This window comes from Ptychodera flava, chromosome 1 (genome assembly GCF_041260155.1).
Source record: "Ptychodera flava strain L36383 chromosome 1, AS_Pfla_20210202, whole genome shotgun sequence".
Taxonomy (NCBI): Eukaryota; Metazoa; Hemichordata; class Enteropneusta; family Ptychoderidae; genus Ptychodera; species Ptychodera flava.
The window spans coordinates 42,075,654-42,097,096 of NC_091928.1; the positions used below are offsets into that span (position 1 = coordinate 42,075,654).

A 21,443-nucleotide genomic window follows, 5' to 3' on the forward strand; every position below is an offset into this window, starting at 1 on the left:
AATATCGACCCGAAATCTATTACAAAGTCAACGAAAAATTGACACAAAACTAAAAGTTCGGATAATCGATTTAAATGCCTAAAACAAACTAATCGTTGACAGATTAGTACAACATTTACTGTTAACATAACGAGCACTAGCAGCTCATAATATGCCCTAAAACAAAAATCCTTATAAGCGTCCAGAAACTCCGGTCGATGCTGGGTCATGTTAAATATAATATGACACCACACACCGGATCGCTCACTATAGAGTCAGTCAATAGTGGCTAACTCTCTCAATAACGAATCTGGCTTCTCTTCCTGGAGGACGAAGATGACTTCATCACACAACCAAACGGATGGGATACAAAACAAGAGAGCAACTGATGAAGGAACCCCATTTTTGGTTCCGAAACACCGTTAAGACGAATCACTCAATCAACAAACCAGTTTACCGGGGACCCTAATCACATGACTAGGGTCAAGGCACTTTCGATTCACCGGTGTCTCGCCATGCATTCCACACAAAATAAATGCAATGATCCTTTTATTCACCATATCGTAATACTAAACAATCTTGGTAGAGCCGATGTGTTGAGTTGCCCTCATCTCGCTTGCATTGCATTCCGGCGTCACACAGTTGCACAGTTTCAGTAGCATAAGCGCGTCGAAGTCCGACATATTGGTATACTACATTTCGTTTAAAACAACATCTAGAAGCAGCTGATCATGATCAATGAGATTACTGGGTATGCCGTATGGGCTACTATCGAGAGCCCGACACACGGACGTGGAAGTACAATTTTCCTCCCGTCCGACTGAAAAGCCACCCGTCTCGGACGGGAGGACGGGCGTAGTTTCCAACGCTGAAAATATATATATATATATATATATATATATATATATATATATATATATATATATATATATATATATATATATATATATATATATATATAATATATATATATATGACATGTTTGTTTAAAATTTTTCGGCACGCCCTTCGGGCGTATTTCTTTAAAATATCAAACAATATTTTTCAGCATGTCCTTCAGCTACATGATTTTCATATATCAGATATGTATATATATTAGAGATATTTGGATGTTTAATATTTTTCAGCGCGCCCTTGGGGCTCAGTAAATTATTATATCAGAGATATTATGTAAGATATATCTTGATGTCTGTAAATTGAAAGTCTGTTTTGCAAAGTGTATTGATCAGTATGAAATGTGCAGTTCATATGAAAAGCATGACAAGGTCATGATACTTTTCTGTTTCCTCAATGAGAATTCAGTGTTAGAAAGCAACATGCACTAACATTTCACAATCAAATTTTTCTTACAACAGTTCTGGACATCTGTTTTATGCATAAAAAGAGTGGAGTACATTCACAGCTCATTCAAAATACTGTATTCAAACTTTAGAATTGACACTGTTAAGTTCCTATCTTACAACTGACATGACAACATATTCATTAAAACACAGAATGACTGAATGTTTAAGTATATATATATATATATATATATATATATATATATATATATATATATATATATATATATATATATATATATATATATATATATATATACATACATACATACACACACACACACGCGCCCACGCCCCCCCCCCCGGCCGAAGAAACTGACCAGTCCCTAATCTTGTAATAATATTTCAGCTTGGACTACATCCATATTTGTGGCAAAACTATTTTTTGTTGCAGGGGAAATCAACTTGATAAATATTTCATTGAATAACAAAGCGCTTGTTTATTAAAGTACCTTAGCTAATTCGTATAACCATAGTAACTACTTGGGCCCCGCTAATGCTGCATACAGCTTCGATGGTCTCTATTATATTAAATATCACTGCGGCGCCATATTTGGTAGGTCGCTTGTTAGTGTTTGTGCGATTGCATTAACAGCTTTGTTTTTGCTTTGAACAGATATACGTGACCTCAGAGAATCCCGAAGGAAACTTAAAGACACCTATGAGCGGCTAATGGACACCAATTTCGAACCCAACTATGATCACCGCCATCAACGGCTACAACAAATTAACTGTAAGTACCTTGTAAAATTTCCTTTCTAAAGTACCAACGAGAGAATAACATCAACAAAAACATCTGAAAATGTGTATAAGTAATGTTTAAAACGTTTTTACGCGTTCACACAATAACCGCATTGTGATAGAGTGGTGACCTGGTAACAGAGCAAATGGAATTCAAAGAGTCTATTCATCATTGAAGGTCCCATGAAAAAATATGAACAGGTGGCCATTTTATTAGGTAAACACATACAGTAGATATTAACTGTTTCTAATCACAAAATAATCTGATGATATTTAATGTATCATATATTGACATGTATGTGCATGCATGCTTGCAGGCATACATACATACATACTTACAAAGGTTAATCAGGGCTGTAGAATGACCAAATTGCAATGTGGGGCAAAACTTTGTTATGGCGCAATTCTACATGTAACAATTAGAAAGATCGCAAATTCACATTAATTTGCATGTAATGTGCACCATACCCCTTTTAGCATATGCAATATCACATTATCATGGTTTTCAGTAAGACAAAATTCAGGTCACGATATTTAAATTATAGGCGTTCAGTAAGAGACAGGAGGTCTGGCTTCTGTATATCATACAGAAAAAAATTAAGGATTTACATGCCCCTTGGTGGATTCTGAGAATGACAAATGCTGACAAATATGCTGTTTTAAAGATAACAAGAGAACGCTATGCTTACAAGGGGATAGTACTCAGGAATTGTCTCACTCTAGTATGGAACCTTTGAAAGAACATACATTTATGTCCTTGAGTGCAGTCTAAAATGGAGGGTGTTGAAATACACAAATGAGTACTCACAGCTTACTTGGGACAGTAGAAGAGGAGTAACCCCCTCAGTTATGGCAATTCAAAAAAATAACTTATTATTGCCCATAGGTAGACATATGGCAATTACAGTGTTTTTCTGACAAACATGTTCTGTTTCCAAAGGCAAAACCAAACCCAAGAGTGCTTATCGGGATAGAATACGAGATAGGAGTCCCCTCTCTATCCCTTTTGAAAAGAGAAAAACTGAAAGAGAGAGCTAGATGGAGTCCTCCTCCCACAAGATAATTTGCAAAATAACTTATTTTGATGCCCTTAAAGTGGAATCATCTGACAAAGTCAAGCAGAGACAAATATGCTCAGTTTTTAATGAACAAAATTAAAACAGAGAGAGCTTCCCGTGGGATAAATACGAGAGTGGGTGGTTCCTATTCGTATGGCAATTTGAAAAACAATGGTAACAAAGTATGCAAACCAATTTTGATAAGAGATGAACAAGCGACAAGAGAAAAAAGTAAAATAGCTTAACTGCAAGAGAGCGCTAGCCCTTGTCAACATTAGGTTTTTTTCCTATGAAGCTGATTATATTAAGGTGTTTAATGTGAGAATGAGTTTGTTAGTCTTGAGTGTGATGCTTTCAGCATGACTATGGATGTGCAAGTAAAATGGTATCACTACATAACTTACATGACTTACCTATAGCCTAATATTTAACCTAAGAATGAATCCTCAATATTAATAGCCTTGCGTTCAGATTTGTACTTAGTAACAATGTCAGTCTTTATACACTACATGTCTTCGTCAGCCATGCAGTGTTCTATGGAGAATGTAGATGGAGCATCTGGGCACGATTGCAATTACAGAGTACCGGGAGGACAAGATATTGTTCATTTACGATGTTCGGTTGGTGTATTCGGATATTTCGATGAAGCGGATACAATTCCTCTACTGAACAAACAAGGGAGAGACTTGGTAAAGTTTACATGGAAATTTCTGCACAATTCAAAAGTATTTCATTGTTATTGATATAATAGCCAATATCGCCTGTTCCTCTGTTTACTGCATGAGGAGATAAGATGCTGATACTACAAAAGGAACAGCCATTAGGCACTGGTCAGTTTCTTCGGCCTGGGGTGGATAACGTTTTTTGCCAACGTCACAAAGTGGCTGACGCCCTTATTCCAACTTTTGAAAACAGGGTGACCCCCTGCGCGCGACAAAAGTAAAACAAAACTTTAGGTGGAATATACATACAATAATTCAGTATATATATATATATATATATATATATATATATATATATATATATATATATATATATATATATATATATATATATATATATATATATATATATATATATCTTATTATAATTAGAGTTACGCGCCCAAAGGGCTTGCCAAAAAATGCAACTGAAAGATGAACTTTGTGGCTGGCACGATGCATTTTAGGCCAGTATGAGCCCGTGTCGAAATTCAAAGGTACACTAACCCCCTTATTGGGTATTTCAAAAACATGGTGACCCCCTAATAACCAAAGTCAAAAACAGGGTGATCCCCATGAATCCACCCCCTTCCAGGTTGAAGAAACTGACCAGTCCCTCATTTGATCATATACTCATGCCAAGAATCTTACAGAATAAGAGGCAAAAAACTTAAATTTTTGGCTCCACTTTTATTCTGCCACGCATAAAGATGAAAATATTTATGTAAACAGGCTTTATTCACAAACTGTATGACACTTCCTGAGTAGTCAATACAATGCGTTACAAATCCTCCGATTCTCAATGAACATTACAAGAAAAAGATAACGGGACTAAGAAAATAGTCAGACAGGGAGAACTTTGCATTGTGCAGTAGTTCGTTGTGCGTGTCATCAATAAACAATTCTTCTCTGCATCGAAACTCTCCCGATTTCATGGCGCCCGATTATTGTATGCTAGGGTAAAAGATGGCCACTCTGTTTGTTCATGCAGAGTTTTGCCATGTCAACAAGTGTTGCACACGCCACTTCACAGGTGCGCTGGCTACCTGTTCAGAGGTAGACCATGCTCACCAATGGCACAATGTTTTTCTAGAGCTTGTCACAAAATGATACAAACTTCAATGTAGCAACAATGGGATTACATATTAGAAGATTTACCTAAAATACCTTTATTTTGGCTACCTAGTCCTTCAAATGTTTTAATGTAGGCAGCGTTGCATCATTGGTGGAAAGCCATTTTGTTTGTTCACTTTGTTGACAAGTCATATAGATCAGGAACATTCCAAAACTGATAATCATGCATGCCTCTATGTTTACCGCAAAATATAATGGCTTATATTTTACGGTAACCATCACCAATGTGAGCAATATGATAAATCAAATTTATATTATATGATACATCAGTCATCACCTTTAGAAGTGGAATGTAATTAGGAGACACACGCTACTTCAACGATCTTGGGTCGTACCAGGCACCGGATGACTCAGCGTACGTTCTTTGCCTTGCAACGCCTCCACTTTTGCGGCATCTATCATTAATGTCACTCTTTCTCAAAGGTAATTAATTTCGTCATAGTTGGCAAAGTTAGCGATCTTATCATTTCATGTTTTGTCTTTGTAAATCTGCCTCAGGTTCGGGGCACTCCAAACTGATAATTTTCAAACAGAAAAATTCTCTGTGACTAGAACTTTCAACCTTACATTCAGATACATAGAAGATGTCATTTCAATGAAAAACGAAAATCCAGTGACTATCTCGCTATGATTTACCCTCCAGAAATTGAGATTAAAGAAACTACAGAAACGGCCTCTTCTGCTTCATGTATGGATATTTTCCTTGAAGTCGACTCTAATGGTCACCTTTCTACTAGGCTATATGACAAGAGAGATGATTTCAATTTCACTACAATCAATTTCCCACTCCTCATCAGATTGCACATGGCATCAGTGACATTGGTCTTTAGTTGGTGACATTCCTATTTGACTTACAGATTGATATATGGCGGGTGCCAAATGTGGGGCAGGATGCCTATACTATATTTTCAAACATCTGACATCACTTCTTCGTCTCTTTGCCAGAGGTCTATATATTTTTCTTTCAGGGATTTGATTTGTGTACCGGTACTTTGCTGTCTGTTCTGTGCTGTTTTGTGTAAGTCTTTGTAACAATCGTTGACCATGTATTAACGAATTTTGAGCTATCATTATTGAATTCTGGATGGATAATAATTGTGATTATTTTTCAATATGTCTTGATGTGTAATGTAAATATCATTGCTGATATTATCCCTACCGCCTTTACATGGGTTTTGCCGACCAAGGTTGTAAAGGGGAATGGTCCGACCTTCGGAGAGCTAAGGCACCTTACAACCACAGTTAACCATTCATTTATTCAGCTGTTTTTATGGGAAAATCTCAGAGCTATCCTGTAAGTAGTTCCATTTTAAGTATGGTAGCACTGTCTCTATATATAGGAGACCCAGGTCATACAATCAAACCGTGTATCATAATGCGCAGTAAATGTCGCCAAGATGAAAGTATCAGGTCATGAGTATGTGGGAATTAGACGTTATTCAGAAATACCGCCTGTTCCTGTGTCATATCAGCATGAGTGCCATTTTTGCTGTAGCAGACACGAGATGAAGTCGAGTGTGCGACGCAACATGACACGAATGCTGGTACGATGACGCAAAGAACTTGCAATATTCCGTTAGAACTTGTTTATTATTTACAAATAATTTTGTTACGTGCAAGAAAACGAACAAAAAGGTGAACTCAGCAGTTTCTGTGTAAAACGAAATTTATTACGAAAATAAAACTGATTGCTAAGTCAGGGATAGAATACAAACTGTAAAAGTGTACAGGCTACTTATCTCAGCTGGGATGGCAAAGCTCCAGTCTCAGAGTTGTGACAGTCAGTCGAATGACTAAACAGTCCTTTGGTTTGCAGGCTTGAAGTTGTACGAAGTCCACAGCATAAATCCAGCGAGCAGTGAAGGTCTTGAAAAGTCTTGAAATTAATACTGCTTGCGTTTCCAAAGACTTGAAGTAACACGCAAGAGACCCGATCCCAAATGTCTGACTGCAAGCTGTGCACGTCTCTATTTATACCCATGTGCTTACATAAGGGCATATAAGAACAATCTAGAACGTTTATTGACACGCTAATTACTGTTCAAAAATTATCTCTCTTACACAACTAATTAAATTTCTAGAACATTCCAAACATGACTAAATGAATTCAAGGTTGTGAGGTCGTTAAGAGCAGTGACCTTGAAATGTTCTAGACTAATTAAACTCAGGTCATGATGACTGTGGGGGAAAATGACATACATAACACACCCCGTCTTCAAAAAGAAAATTTTTTCAAGAAAAATCTTTGTTTTACAAATGTAATCTTAAAAGTGTGAACAACAATAAACTCTAAATACGAGAGAGACAGTCTGCAATTAAATTGTCTCTGCCTTTGATATGTCTAATATCAAGGTTAAACTCCTGTAATATTAGACTCCATCTTAACAATCTCTGATTTTTGCCTTTTGATTTCTGCAGAAAAACAAATGGGTTGTGACGAATATAAACCACTATTGGCTGATTTGAGGAAGTAACATAAACTTCAAAATGCCGTAAGGCTAATAATATCAAAGATAAACACTCTTTTTCAACTGCAGAGTAGTTTCTCTGGGATTTGTTAAATTTGCGTGAAAAATAGCAAACAGGACGATCTATTCCATGACTGTCCTCTTGCAATAAAACAGCACCAGCAGCCGTATCACTAGCATCTACAGCTAATTTGAATGGCATACTGAAATCTGGTGCAGACAAGACTGGAGCACTTTGAAGTATGGCTTTAAGTGTATCAAATGCCTGTTGGCATTGCTCTGACCAAACAAACTTTACTTTCTTTTTAAGTAAGTTAGTCAAAGGCTCAGTAATTGTAGAGAAATTTGGACAGAATTTTCTGTAGTAACCAGCCATACCGAGAAAGCGCATCAGTTGTCTCTTGCAATTTGGTATGGGAAAATTTGAAATGGCACTGATTTGGCATCAACAGGTTTTACCTCATCCTCTCCTACAGTATGTCCAATGTAAGTCACCCTCGCCCAACCGAACTCAGATTTGGCAAGGTTGACAGTCAACATTGCTTTGCTCAGCCTCTGAAAGAACTTCCGCATGAGTTTGATGTGTTCCTTCCAGGTGTCACTATACAGGACAACGTCGTCGACGTAAGCTCCACATCAGTCTAGCCCGGATATGACGTTGTTGATCATCCGTTGGAATGATGCTGGAGAATTCTTCATTCCGAATGACATCACCTTGTACTGGAACAATTCATCTGGTGTAACAAAGGCGGATATTTCACGAGCACGATCCGTCAGAGGGACTTGCCAAAATCCCTTCAGTAGGTCAAATTTCGTCACATACTTGACCTTTCCAACTCGGTCGATGCAATCATCAATCTTTGACATTGGGTAAGTGTCTGTCTTTGTTAAAGTGTTCACTTGCCTGTAGTCCGTGCACATACGATAACTATGATCTGATTTTGGCACAAGTATGCACGGCGAACTCCAGTTACTTTTAAAGTCATTGTCCAGCAGGTATTTGACTTCTTCGTGGAGATATTTCGCTTTCATTGGATTCAGTCTGTAGGGATATTGTTTTACTGTCCCCAACATCAACGTCGTGATAGATGACATTTGTCCTCGTCGGATTATCTTGAAACAGGTGTTTATATTTGTGGAGTAGTTCTTTCACCTGTTGGTGTTGTGACGGCTGGAGGTGTGCCATCTTTGTAGACTCCAGATTCTCCAGGATTTCTGAATTCTGAAGTTTGACCGAACCCAGCTTCGAATTTAGAGTATTTTCACTCAAGTCAGTTTCAGTATTGCTATCTTCATAATGTTTTGAAATGATTGCACTGACAGGCTGTGTTTTAGTAGGATTATCTCTATCCAAATATGGCTTAAGCATATTTATGACAATCATCATCGTCTGATAGGAATTCCTCTTTGAAAAGCTTAAGTGGGCCACGGACTGTGTGTCCAAATACAACCTCAAATGGACTAAAACCAAGAGACTCTTGAAATGACTCTCTAACAGCAAAGAGCAGAAAATGAATTCCTTCATCCCACTGCTTCTCTGTGTCAAAACAGTAGGTCCCAATTATATTTTTCAAGGTTTGATAAAATCGCTCGAGAGCACCCTGACTTTCTGGGTGATAGGCGGATGACCTATACTGTTTAATGCCTAGCTGATCCATTACTTGTTGAAAGATTCCAGACATAAAGTTGGAGCCTTGACAGGACTGGACACATTTGGGAAGACCAAATAAAGTGAAAAATTTAACTAAAGCTCTCACTATAGTCTTTGTCTTTATATTTTTCAATGGTATGGCTTCTTCTGGGAACTGTGTTGGTGTACACATTATAGTAAAGATGTGTACTCATTTCCTGATTTTGTTTTTTGGTAGGGGCCCAACAGAGTCTATAAGTATCCTACTAAATGGTTCTTGAAAAGCAGGAATTGGCTGTAAAGGAGCCTTTGGAATGGTCAGATTTGGCTTTCCTACCATTTGACATGTATGACAAGTTTTACAGAAATGTGCTACATCCTGCATGAAATTAGGCCAATAAAAGTGACTGAGAACTTTGGGATAAGTTTTCCTGACTCCTAAATGACCAGAATAGGGGGTTTCATGGGCCAGGCGCAATATTTCAGCACAATAGGACTTTTGAATCACAATTTGATGTTTTATAGCCCAATCGTCATCAAGCAAGACATCTGGAGGTCTCCATTTATGCATGAGAATACCAGTTTTGTATAGTAGGAAACAGGGCTATCTGAAGTTTCACCGTCATCATCTACCCTTTCAAACAGACACAGAATATCTGGGTCTTTGTGTTGTTCTACAATAATATTTGATCTAGAAAATGTCTTACATTTGTCAGAAGAAGTTTTACTGGAAGTTTCAAATCCACGAGGTATAACGGAATGATCCGTGTCAAACACCTGACTGAGAAAGGTGTCATTGAAGTCAACATCTGTGACATTATTTTTGAGAATATTTTGATTCTCCGAAGCTTTCCTTGACATGGCTCGAGTAACGGCACACAAAGGGTATAACCTGGAATCTCTTCCTCAATTGGCTGTGGATTCTGATCTAAACTAGGATTATCAGTCACAAGTGGATTTGTAATGACCTTGTCCCCAGCAAAGTCGTTTTCAAGAAGGTGAATCCCTTCAAAAGTCAAAAAAGGCCTAACACCTAAAGTCACATGTCCAGAAACAAAGTCAGAAGACAAATAGACAGTATGGAGTGGAACAGGAATGTAGTTATTAAAATCTACCTTTTAATAAGAAATTTAGAACCTGAAAATGACTTTTCAGAAAACGGGAGGGTATCTGCCAACAAAAGAGACTGGGAAGCCCCGGTATCTCTTAAAATTTTGACAGGGGTAGCGGAAGACAAATCACTAGAAAGTGATATAAAACCATCATGAATAAATAGTTCAAAAATTCCATAATTCTATCTTGAGAAGAATTGACCTTGACCTCATTAATTGGGGATGACAGGGGTTTAACCTCAGAAAATGTGTTGCACACATTGTTAGACTCTAATTGAGTTGATGAAGAAATAAAGCCGGTTGGCTTAGATCCACTTTGACCACTTTGACCTGCACGTTTTCTTTCCAATTTGAAACACTCTGACATTATATGGCCGTTTTTCTTACAATGACTACAAGAAAGTGTACCACGACACAAGTGTTTTTTATAATTGTCTCCCTGTCCCATTTGACAACTCACCGATACTGATTGACAAGTTGGCTTTGGAAACTGCGGACTCACACTCTACAACAGTCTTAGCCTTTTTAGTCTTAGTAAGCTTCAGACAAGCTCGAGTTCCCCTAAGATACTAGCTACTGAACATATGCTTTATATTGGAAAAAAAATATTCGAAAATCCCTTATAGACTACAATGTATAGTGAATCAAGATTTTCAGTGAAATTCCAAATAAAATTTCTTGCGCAAACATCATTTGTAATCATCTTAGTCTATTCAAGTACATTAATATCAATTATCAAACGTCTAGAAATATTGGGAAATATTTATTCACAGTTTTGTCGTATAGTGGATGAACATTTTTGGTCAAATTCTAAATCAAATTTCTTGTAAATATATGCACTTGTAATCACCCAGTACAAATCAAGTACATTTATATCAATTATCAAACGTCTACAGATGAACAGATATAGCTAGTTTTAAATCGGAAAATAATTAGGGGTTATTACACGAAGCGTATTAGGGAAAACATGAAGTGAGTACACTGTAAGCTGTAGTGTCGTAACTCGTTCGTGATTTTGTTGCTGTATGAAGAAAACATTTCAAAGGTATTTCCGTCGTCTGCTCGTATATTTTCGTTCATGCCTTGCCTAAATTGAACTTAACTTCCCTTCAACAACCTAAACGAAAGTTTGTCTTTCCCTAGATCTTACATTGTATCTGAAACCAGCACCGGTGCCACCGGACACGATCATGACCTGTGAATCTGACTGACAGGTATAAATCGGAAATATAATATGTGCACCTTGTCTGTCGCGAGTATTTTCAGTGTGGTTGGATATTTGTGGCTCATTTATGGCTGTAAACAATGTAATTCACCACCTAGATACTTAAGCTCATCAACAGGAAACTTGTCTTAAAACGGTTTTATCAAGATGCACTGCTAACCGGTATCTTAATCTTCAGCAATGTAGACGACATGAAAACACTGCAAAGTATTATATGGGATCGGCTGTGAACGATGTCAGGCGTCGGCAAATGATACAAATTTTCAATGCATTCGTTTGTATGTTTTTGGTACAACTGTACTTGTAACTAAGTGCAATGCCCATGAACTGACTGAAAACAACAAAATTTTGACCATAATCATAATGACGTTTCGGATTGTCATTTGTCTTATTTGCTAAGCTGTTTTATATATATATGAACATACCAACGAAGGTCATGCATACCAGCGAAGGTCACGTGTACGCGTAGCTGTAAGTACTTCGGTTAGAGTGAAAATATAATTCGTATTTTGACTAGTTAAAATACATGTTCAAATCAGTATTGTCTAAACATAAGGAAAATGGCAATACAGACATAACATGTATGATAAGTGTTCATATTTTTCCTATACACTACCATGTTTAATGTATCAACCTTATTAATGAAATCCAAAAATCAAATTTTTGCACACATATGCACTTTTTACCTGCCACTTCAAGCAAAGTAAATTTTAAATGAATTATCATACATATACATGTAGAGATATTGCTTGTTTTTATTGGAAAAATGTTAATAGTTTGCAAAATAGACTCCCAGGTATTATGTTTTTGGATGAAGCACTATATCGGCCATATTTTGCCTTCTTTGAGGGAGACTTCAAAATTATTGCCAGTCAGAAGTGGACTCAGACCCGCTGTGAGTTTGTTAGGCGGGTTTTCGAAAAACTTTTAGAAATTTTTGAAATCTCCCGCGCCCCTTCTCTCCAGAGGTGTTTGTGAATGCAGCCTCATGTTCAGAGAATCTTGCTTTTTTTACATTTTCCCATGTTTTCTCGTTATGGTCTCTGTGATCCTGCTTGCAAATGGTATGCGTTTGTTGGAACGCCAATGTTTGCTGGAAGGCCGAGCTAATTAAATATGCAAGGCTAGGGCCATTTTCGCTGTAAGTGAACACAATTGTCATCCAAATAGCTGACGGTGATTTTGATTTAGAAAGAATGTAATTGACTGTATATCATCGTCAGCTGCTAGCATAAATATTCAATGGCAAGATTTGCAGATATCTATTATAGTGGGCCATTTTTCTCATTTTGGATAGATCATTGTCCATCAACACATCATAAATAGTTCTTCTCTACATACCACAGGTGAGCTCTATGGGCTGCTAGGTCACTTGTTATTGTAGTTGTTTGGTATTTTCGATATTCAGACACCTATGTCACCTCACTGTCGATAGTTTGTGTACACGTGTGTGGGCGAGTGTGTGTGTATGCATCCGTCCATCATTAGACGGATGTTGTCAAAAATCACTAGTTAGAATGTCATGCAATTTAGCAGCTAATACCAACATGGCTAGATCTAGATGTGACAAGAGTTTGGTTGGTTTTGTCTGCATAATTAATGATGATTTGCATAACTAATGACATTGTACCTTAGGATATATCTCAAGTATTACTCAACCACATTTGATGTAACTATGCAGGTACGAAAACTGTTCTATAGTCTTACTGTGTTCAAAGTTTGGTAGGCATCGCTACAAATTATAAGTTTACGGTATGTCTGATGACTTTCTGTAATTAGGCTCTGTATTGATAATGAGTGACCGGTTTAGACCAGACTTCTGCCATAAACTAGTCATAGCTATTTTCAATTATATTCTAAGTTTGATGAGCATGACATTCTAATCAATAGTTCAATTGCATATTTAATGAAATTCTAGAATTAGGCCACATATCAAAACTGAATGGTACTGCATTGATTGAACTTCTGAGGTACATTTTTATTCGCGCTAAAAGCTTGATTAGTGTGATAAATCATAGTTAGCTCATTTGTATATCATACTTAGTTCAATTGGTTTACGTACAGTGGGTCATTTGACCTACTGTATGTAAACCAAATATCACATCGGAATACTCAGAGTTAGAACAAGTATAACATTGACGAATGACCTGTGTCAACCTCGAAGAATGTAAGCATTGATAAGAAACGTCAAGTGTGTGTATAGCATGCACAAATATGTATAGTGCATTCCTACTCAATCTTACTTTGATTTTGATAAATAAAATGTTGTTCAAAAAAAAATAGAATAGACAGTCTCCATTTCTATCCAGCGGAGAACTCTAGGGGCAGTCTCTGCTACTACTTGCCTAATCATACTTTAAGTATGCTCTCGATTACAAAAGATTATGAAAGCACTATGAGAGATTTATGAACGATTTTGTTAATTTCAAATGATGTTTTTTTTATTAGGATCATAAATAACAGGGTATTATTCTTGTCATAGCATAATCTTGTCTTTAAAAAGTATCCTGCTTCTCACGTTGGCCAGCGAAGTTGTTGGGCACGCAACTGTCAGGTGATAGTGTTGGACTCTGACCAGAGCTTCATGTAAACTGACGAAGCGCAAAAAGGTTTCAAAATCCCCGGCTTGTATACTTTGATAGTGATACGCTTTTTATTAGGTAATTTCATGACATCCAAACACTTCCATGATATCAACTTTCTGAACGAACGGTAGCAGCCGATTGTGGGAAGTGGGCAGTTACAAATGCTTTAGATGCAAAGTATTCTCAGCAGGGAAAGAAACTAAGGGTGAAAATGGCAACTGATATGAAAAAAAAAAGAAATAAGGAAAAGGCCGAAAGAGAAAAAAGGTAGCCAAAGTACGGTCCAGACTGTAGCGAGATTCTATGATAAACGTTCAAGATAAGCCGGACATCTTAGTTTGTGGATTATATATTTGTCGTTTGACGCGTTGCCAATTGAATTTGTTAGTGAATCCGCTAATTTAAATAGGTCTCCTTCACAAATTATATAAAAAAACTCCCTCAACAAATGTTGTGAATACTGGTAGTTTTCTTTGATGCTCTACGGACAATGCCGTGCATAGTCACACAACAAAAGCTTATCAAGACCGTCTGCAGCATTTTACAAATAAAATGTCTGTCAAAAGGAATATTGACAGGGTTACAAATTTCAATTTCTGACTTGCACATTTAAATTTGTAATTATAATGGAGACAAAATTTGTGCTAACCTTTTTCAGAGATGGACTCGGCATAATAACAACAGCTATAGGGGTACCACCTACTAATGATATGTATATCTCTTAAAAAGGTCGTAGAGCTTCTGAATGTGTAGAATAAAGAGTAGGAGAAATGGAATTTCAATCATCTAAAGGCTATACAAGCACTAATAATATTATTGACCTCTTGATATATATATATATATATATATATATATATATATATATATATATATATATATATATATATATATTATATATATATATAAAAGGAAGAAATATATATATAAGGAAGAAATGTAAATGTTACAAGCATTCACGACCCTCGATGTAGTGTGATGCAATGAAAATACATATCAAAATTTGAGTGTTCATTGTAAATATGTACATTAGTAAAAATAAAGAATTTATATTTTGCTTTCTTTCGTCTATCTCATTACTGCAACTTTCCTATCATGAATAAATTCATAATTTCTTTCCCCCATTAAATGGATACCAGAAGTGTTTGTTGAAAAGAGGGGTGTAGTATTTCTTTATTGTGCGTACTATTTTTTTTCGAACCTAATTCGTAAATGAATCATCAGAAACAGGAAAGGTCAGGGAGAGCAAAGCATCATAACTACCCAAATGAAGTTTTGATGCATACTTATGTTGCTACCATAGCAGAATAGAAGTAGTGGGCGAGAGAGAAGTAATTTAGGGGTGCCTAACAAATACAGGAGAGGGAGGAGTGAAACGCTGATGTTATTTGTGTAATATATGACTGTATGTCCAAATACAAGCTCAAATGGGCTGAAACCAAGAGACTCTTGAATTGACTCTGTAACTTCACTGAGCAGAAAATGAATGTCTTCATCCCAGTGCTTCTCTGTGTCTAAACAGTAGGTCCTAATCATATTTTTCAAAGTTTGATGAAATCGCTCAAGAGCACCCTGACTTCCTGGATGATAGGCGGATGACCTATACTGTTTAATGTCTAGTTGATCTATTACCTGTTGAAAAATTAATATATTCCAGACATGAAGTTGGAGCCTTGATCGGTCTGGACACATTTAGGGAGGCCGAATAAAGTGAAAATAGTCTTTGCCTTTATATTTTCTCAGTGGTATGGCTTCTGGGAAGCGAGTAGATGTACACATTATTGTCGACATATACTCATTTCCTGATCTTGCTTTTGGTAGGGGACTAACATAGTATTATTGACAGACAGTATCCCACTAAATTGTTCTTGAAAAGCAGGAATTGGTTGTAAATGGGCCTTTGGAATGGTCTAATTTGGCTTTCTTACCATTTGATATGTGTGACAGGTTTTACAGAAATGTGCTACATCCTGCCTAAGATTAGGCCAATAAAAGTGACTGAGAATATTATGATAAGTTGTCCTGACTAATAAATGACCAGCCCAGGGGATTTCATGGGCCAGGCATCATATTTCAGCACGATAGGGCTTTGGAACCACAATTTGATGTTTTATAGCCCAATCGTCATCAAGCAAGACATCTGGAGGTCTCCATTTTCGCATGAGAATACCAGATTTTGTATAATAGGAAACAGGACTATCTGAAGATTTACTTTCGTCATCAGCCCTATCAAGCAAAGATAAAATATCTGGATCTTTGCGTTGGTCTGCAATGAGATTTGATCTAAAAGGTCTGACCTTGGTCAGCAAAGTTTTACTGGAAGTTTCAAATCCACGAGGGATGACGGAAGGATCCGTATCAAGCACCTGACTGAGAAAGGTGTCATTGAAGTCAACGTCTATGACATTATTTTTGAGAATATTTTGATTCTTAGAAGTTTTCTTTGACATTGCTGAGTAATGGCACATGAGGGAAACACCCCAGTAATCTCTTGCTCAATTGGCTCTAAATCCTGATCTAAACTAGGCTTATCGGTCACAAGTGGATTTGTAATGACCTTGTCCCCAGCAAGGTCGTTTCCAAGGAGAAGGTGTATCCCTTCAAAAGGCAAAAAAGGCCTAATACCTAAAGTCCCAGGTCCAGAAACAAAGTCGAGAGATAACTAGACATTATGGAGAGCAACAGGAATATAGTCATTACAATCTATCCCTTAATAAGAAATTGAGAACCTGAGAGTGACTTTTCAGAAAACGGCAGGATATCTGCAAACAATAGAGACTGGGACGTCCCGGTATCTCTTAAAATTTTGACAGGGGTAGCGGAAGACAAATCACTAGAAAGTGATATAAAACCTTCGTGAATAAATGGTTCGAAAATACCCATAATGCTACCTTTAGAAGAATTGACATTGACCTCATTAATTGGAGGTATGAGGAACTTAACCTCCGAAAATGTGTTGCACACATTATTAGACTCTAATTGAGATGATGAAGAAATAAAGCCAGTGGGCTTAGATCCACTTTGACCACTTTGACCTTCACGTTTTCTGTTCGATTTCCATGAATCTGACATTAAATGGCCGTCTTTCTTACAATGACTACAAGAAAGTGTACCAATATGTTTGCCAGAAGGAGATTGAAACTTGGGATCTGATGATGTAGGGGTGTTACTTGAACTTTGCAAAATGTTGTCCTTTGATTGTCTTCTCTCCTTTGAGAAATCTGTGGATGAAAAGGAGGAGTTAAATTTCCCTGCATTGTTTCGATATGAAAAGGACTGCGATGGTTTGCTGAGAAATGAAGATTAATGGGTCAATGAATAATCATCGGCCAAACGTGCAGCAACCTCCAATGTATCTGCCTTTTGTTCATTGGTAAAAGTTTTGATGTCACTCCGAATGCACCTTTTAAATTCCTCAATCAAAACAAGTTGTTGTAATTTTTCATAATTTTGACTGATCTTTTCAGAAGAACGCCAACGATCAAACAGTTGTTCTTTTGTTCTGGCAAATTCAACACAAGTTTGATCCTTCGCTTTTTCACATTGCCTAAATTTCTGACGGTAAGCTTCAGGCACCAACTCATACCCCTTGAGTATTAATTCCTTCACACAATCATAATCTGAAGCCTGCTCTACTGACAACTGAATATAAATTTCTTTGGCTTTGCCCACCAAAGCACTCTGCAAAAGCACAGACCAGGACTCCCTAGGCCAATTCAGACTCTGAGCAATTTTCTCAAAGTGGAGAAATTATTTGTCAACATTCTTTTCTTGGAAAGGGGGACTAACCTGAAATTCTTAGTGATGTCAAAATCATCTAAAGCGAAGAATTTTCCTGACTGTCCAAGCTCTAAACGTTTCATTTCTACCTGTAGTCGATGTTCTGCTAATTCTCTTTCCTTTTCTCTTTCCTCTCTCTCTTTCTCGCATTGTCTTTCTTCCATTTGTAATTCTTTCTCCCTTTGTCTTTCTTCCATTTAAAATCTTTCCTGCTTATCTTTCTCTCTCTGTCTTTATTCCATTTGTAATTCTTTTTCTTTCATTTGTAATTTTACCTTTTCTAATGCCAATTTCTTAAGCTCCAAATCTGCCTGCATTTCTAATTTTAATTTTCTGAGTTCCAAGGAAGACTCGGGCTCATAATCATGTAAGATGGATTCCTCAAATTTGCCAACACTGACTAAATATTTGACAATATTGTACTGAATGTCCTTCTTGCGCATAGATCTTTTAATTTCTATTCAAAGGAAATCGGCCAGTGCAATAAGGTTGTCTTTTCTAAAGGAATCAAATGCGTCCTGATAAAGGTCCTCCATAAATTTGTCTGGTTTGAATTCCGCCATGATTAGTTTTCATGGAGTTCACAATATACAGTAGTTTGGAAAAGGGTGACAAAATGTTGTCAAACAGCTCAAAATATTCGTATCCTGGACAAGCCTCCAATTTTGTTACGTGGTAGAAAACGAACAAAAGGGTGAACTCAGCAGTTTCCGTATAAAACGAAATTTATTACGAAAAATAAAAGTAATCGCCAAGTCAAGGGATAGAATACAAACTGTAAAAGTGTACAGGCTACTTATCTCAGCTGGGATGGCAAAGCTCCAGTCTCAGAGTTGTAACAGTCAGTCGGATGAATGAACAGTCCTTTGGCTTGCAGGCTTGAAGTTGCACAAATAATCGCAATCATACCAATCCATAATCCAATAACACTAGGTCAAAATTTGTAAGACAATAGTTGTAAACATAGACACAAAACAGCACAGAACAGACAGTAAATAGACAGTACACAAACAAAGTCAAATTCATGAAAGAAAGATACATGGACCTCTGGCCAAAAGACCAAGAAGTGATGTCAGGTATTTCGAAAATAGTAAGCGCATCCTGCCCCACATGTGGCACCCGTCATATATCAATATGTAAGTCAGATAGGTAGTGGTCACTAACTAAGGCCCCATGTCACCGATGCCATCAGTGATCATTTGTCGAAGAGAGATATTGTATTTATCTACGAGCTTGCGATACCTGCCAAAAAAGCGTTTGAATGTAGAGACAAGTCTTGCTCTGGTGTAACCTTGATTTAACAGTTTGTAAGAGAGATGGCCATGTCTCTCTACGAAATCACCATATGAACTGCATGCTCTTGCATATCGAATAAGCTGGGAAATGTATACCCCATACGCAGGTGAAAGTGGAATATTACTGATGAGGTGTGGAAAATTGATTATACTAAAGTTGAAATCATCTCTCTTGTCATATAGCCTAGTAGAAAGGTGACCATTAGAGTCAAATTCAAGTAAAATGTCCAGATATGAAGCAGAAGAGGCCGTTTCTGTAGTTTCTATAATCTCCAATTCTGGAGGATAAATCATAGCGAGATATTTACTGATTTCAGAGTTATTCAATGAAATAACATCGTCTATGTATCTAAATGTAAGGTTGAAAGTACGAGCTACAAAGACCTTTTTCTGCTTGACAAGGTTCTGGATAAATTCTGCCTTTTATGAGAACAGAAATAAGTCGGCAAGTAAGGGAGCACAGTTAGTGCCCATGGGAATTCCTATACACTATTCACAAAGTTCACAGAATAAATCCAGCGTGGCAGTGAAGGTCTTGAAAAGTCTTGAAATTAATACTGCTGGAATTTCCAAAGACTTGAAGTAACACGCAAGAGACATGATCCCAAAATGTCTGACTGCAAGCCTGCTGTCCCAGTATTTATACTCATGTGGTTATATAAGAGCATATAAGAACAATTTAGAACTTTTATTGACATGCTAATTACTGCTCTAAAATTATCTCTCTTACACAACTAATTAAATTTCCAGGAACATTCCAAACATGACTAATTGAATTCAAGGTTGTGAGGTCGTTAACGGCAGTGGCCTTGAGAATGTTCCAGACTAATTAAACTCAGGTCATGATGACTGTGGGGGAAAATGACCTACATTACAGTAAAACAGAGATCAAAATCCAACTCCAAATGTCGGCAAACGGGAGTCTCAAGTTGTCAAATGTGACTTTTATTGCTGTAAAATGTGCTTTGTAGAGTTGTCCGATATAATATATATGACACTCTCTGATGTTTCAAGCGTGCCTTTTAGTAATAATGGCTATAATGGCTAAACAGATTATGGATATGAGTCGGCAGTATTCAAATCCAACTTGTGTGGTCAATTCTGTGTCAGTGAGTTGTAAAATGTTACAGCGAGGCAAATATAAAGGACACTTGTGTTGCCAAATCCATGTTGGTGAGTTGTCAAATGCAACAAAATAACAAGTGCAAGGCTCTCTAACGTCGCATAATTCCTCTCTCTCTCTCTCTCTCTCTCTCTCTCTCTCTCTCTCTCTCTCCTCTCTCTCTCTCTCTCTCTCTCTCTCTCTCTCTCTCTCTCTCTCTCACTCAAAACGAGAGTACATTGCAAAACTTACACAAATATTACTTTGTCCACAGCTGATACATTCTCATTTTCAACACATAGAAGTAGATAGCATAGTTCGAGAATCTCCATCCATGACATGGATTCACATGCGACTGACCTTTGTTGATGTAAAAGAGGAAGAAGCAGGAATCTATATATGTTCTATCAAGGCTAAACGTGAGAAGCAGATTATGATACAGAATTCACCTGTTCTCCTCCAAGTTGATTCAAAGAAAGGTAAGAGACAATGCACAAGCGTATCAAATCTGCTGTGTTTAACAAGCTGTTGGTCAGATTTCCATCAACATGTTGTAGGGCAGAGAGCAAGATAACAAATGTGAAAAACCTAAGGGGAATTAACAATGAAACACTAATGGTACAAAGGGGATTTGAGTTTTTGAACCATAAAGGCTCTATTGATTTAAGCATTTACAATGAATAAATATGTACATACATTCATGAGACATTTCTGAGGTTATTCCCTAAAAGTCTTGAAGTTAGATGGCGACAATCACAACATTCTTCTGTTTTGGTTCATATACAGCCACTGAGATTTTGAGAAAGTCTTCATTCAAAATAATAAGATGAAAGACCTATCTTTTTCGTTTTTGTTGTTTAATAATTAAATTGGCTGATATCTATATTCTTTGACGATTGTACGCCGGGTCACAGCAGACTGGTATATGTTCAAGTGACACCAATTTGCACATCACCAACATCAACAACTGGAGAAAGGAACTTTAATAGCAGGCCCGACTTATGTGTTGTCATTAGGCTTGACAAATTAATGTGTTTTTTTGGGGGGGGGGGATTGGAATGTTTTATGAAATATTTGCGTTCAGTAAGTTTTAAACAAAAATTTCCATTAATTACGACTCATTGTCTTAAAAAATTGAACATTTTACTAACTTGTTCGTTTTTAATAGCCACCTATGTGTAAATGTTTACATCCACTCATTGACAGGAGGGCCAGACTGTGTCCTAACGCTGCAACAACGTCCATCTGTGTGTCTGTCTGCCCGTTCGTCCATCTGTAGACTTGACTCTCAAAATT

At 37.1% G+C, this 21,443-nt stretch overlaps 1 protein-coding gene and 1 long non-coding RNA gene across 2 annotated transcripts in view; both read left to right on the top strand.

The window, feature by feature from the left end:
* Positions 1-21,443, top strand: part of LOC139137925 (nucleobindin-2-like) — a 608,701-nt gene that overhangs the window by 362,523 nt on the left and 224,735 nt on the right. The window lies entirely within an intron of this gene.
* LOC139139568 (uncharacterized) lies at positions 1,963-20,620 on the top strand. Its single transcript, XR_011553836.1, has 3 exons — positions 1,963-2,052; positions 3,641-3,807; positions 20,422-20,620. It is a non-coding gene; the product is annotated as an uncharacterized lncRNA (long non-coding RNA).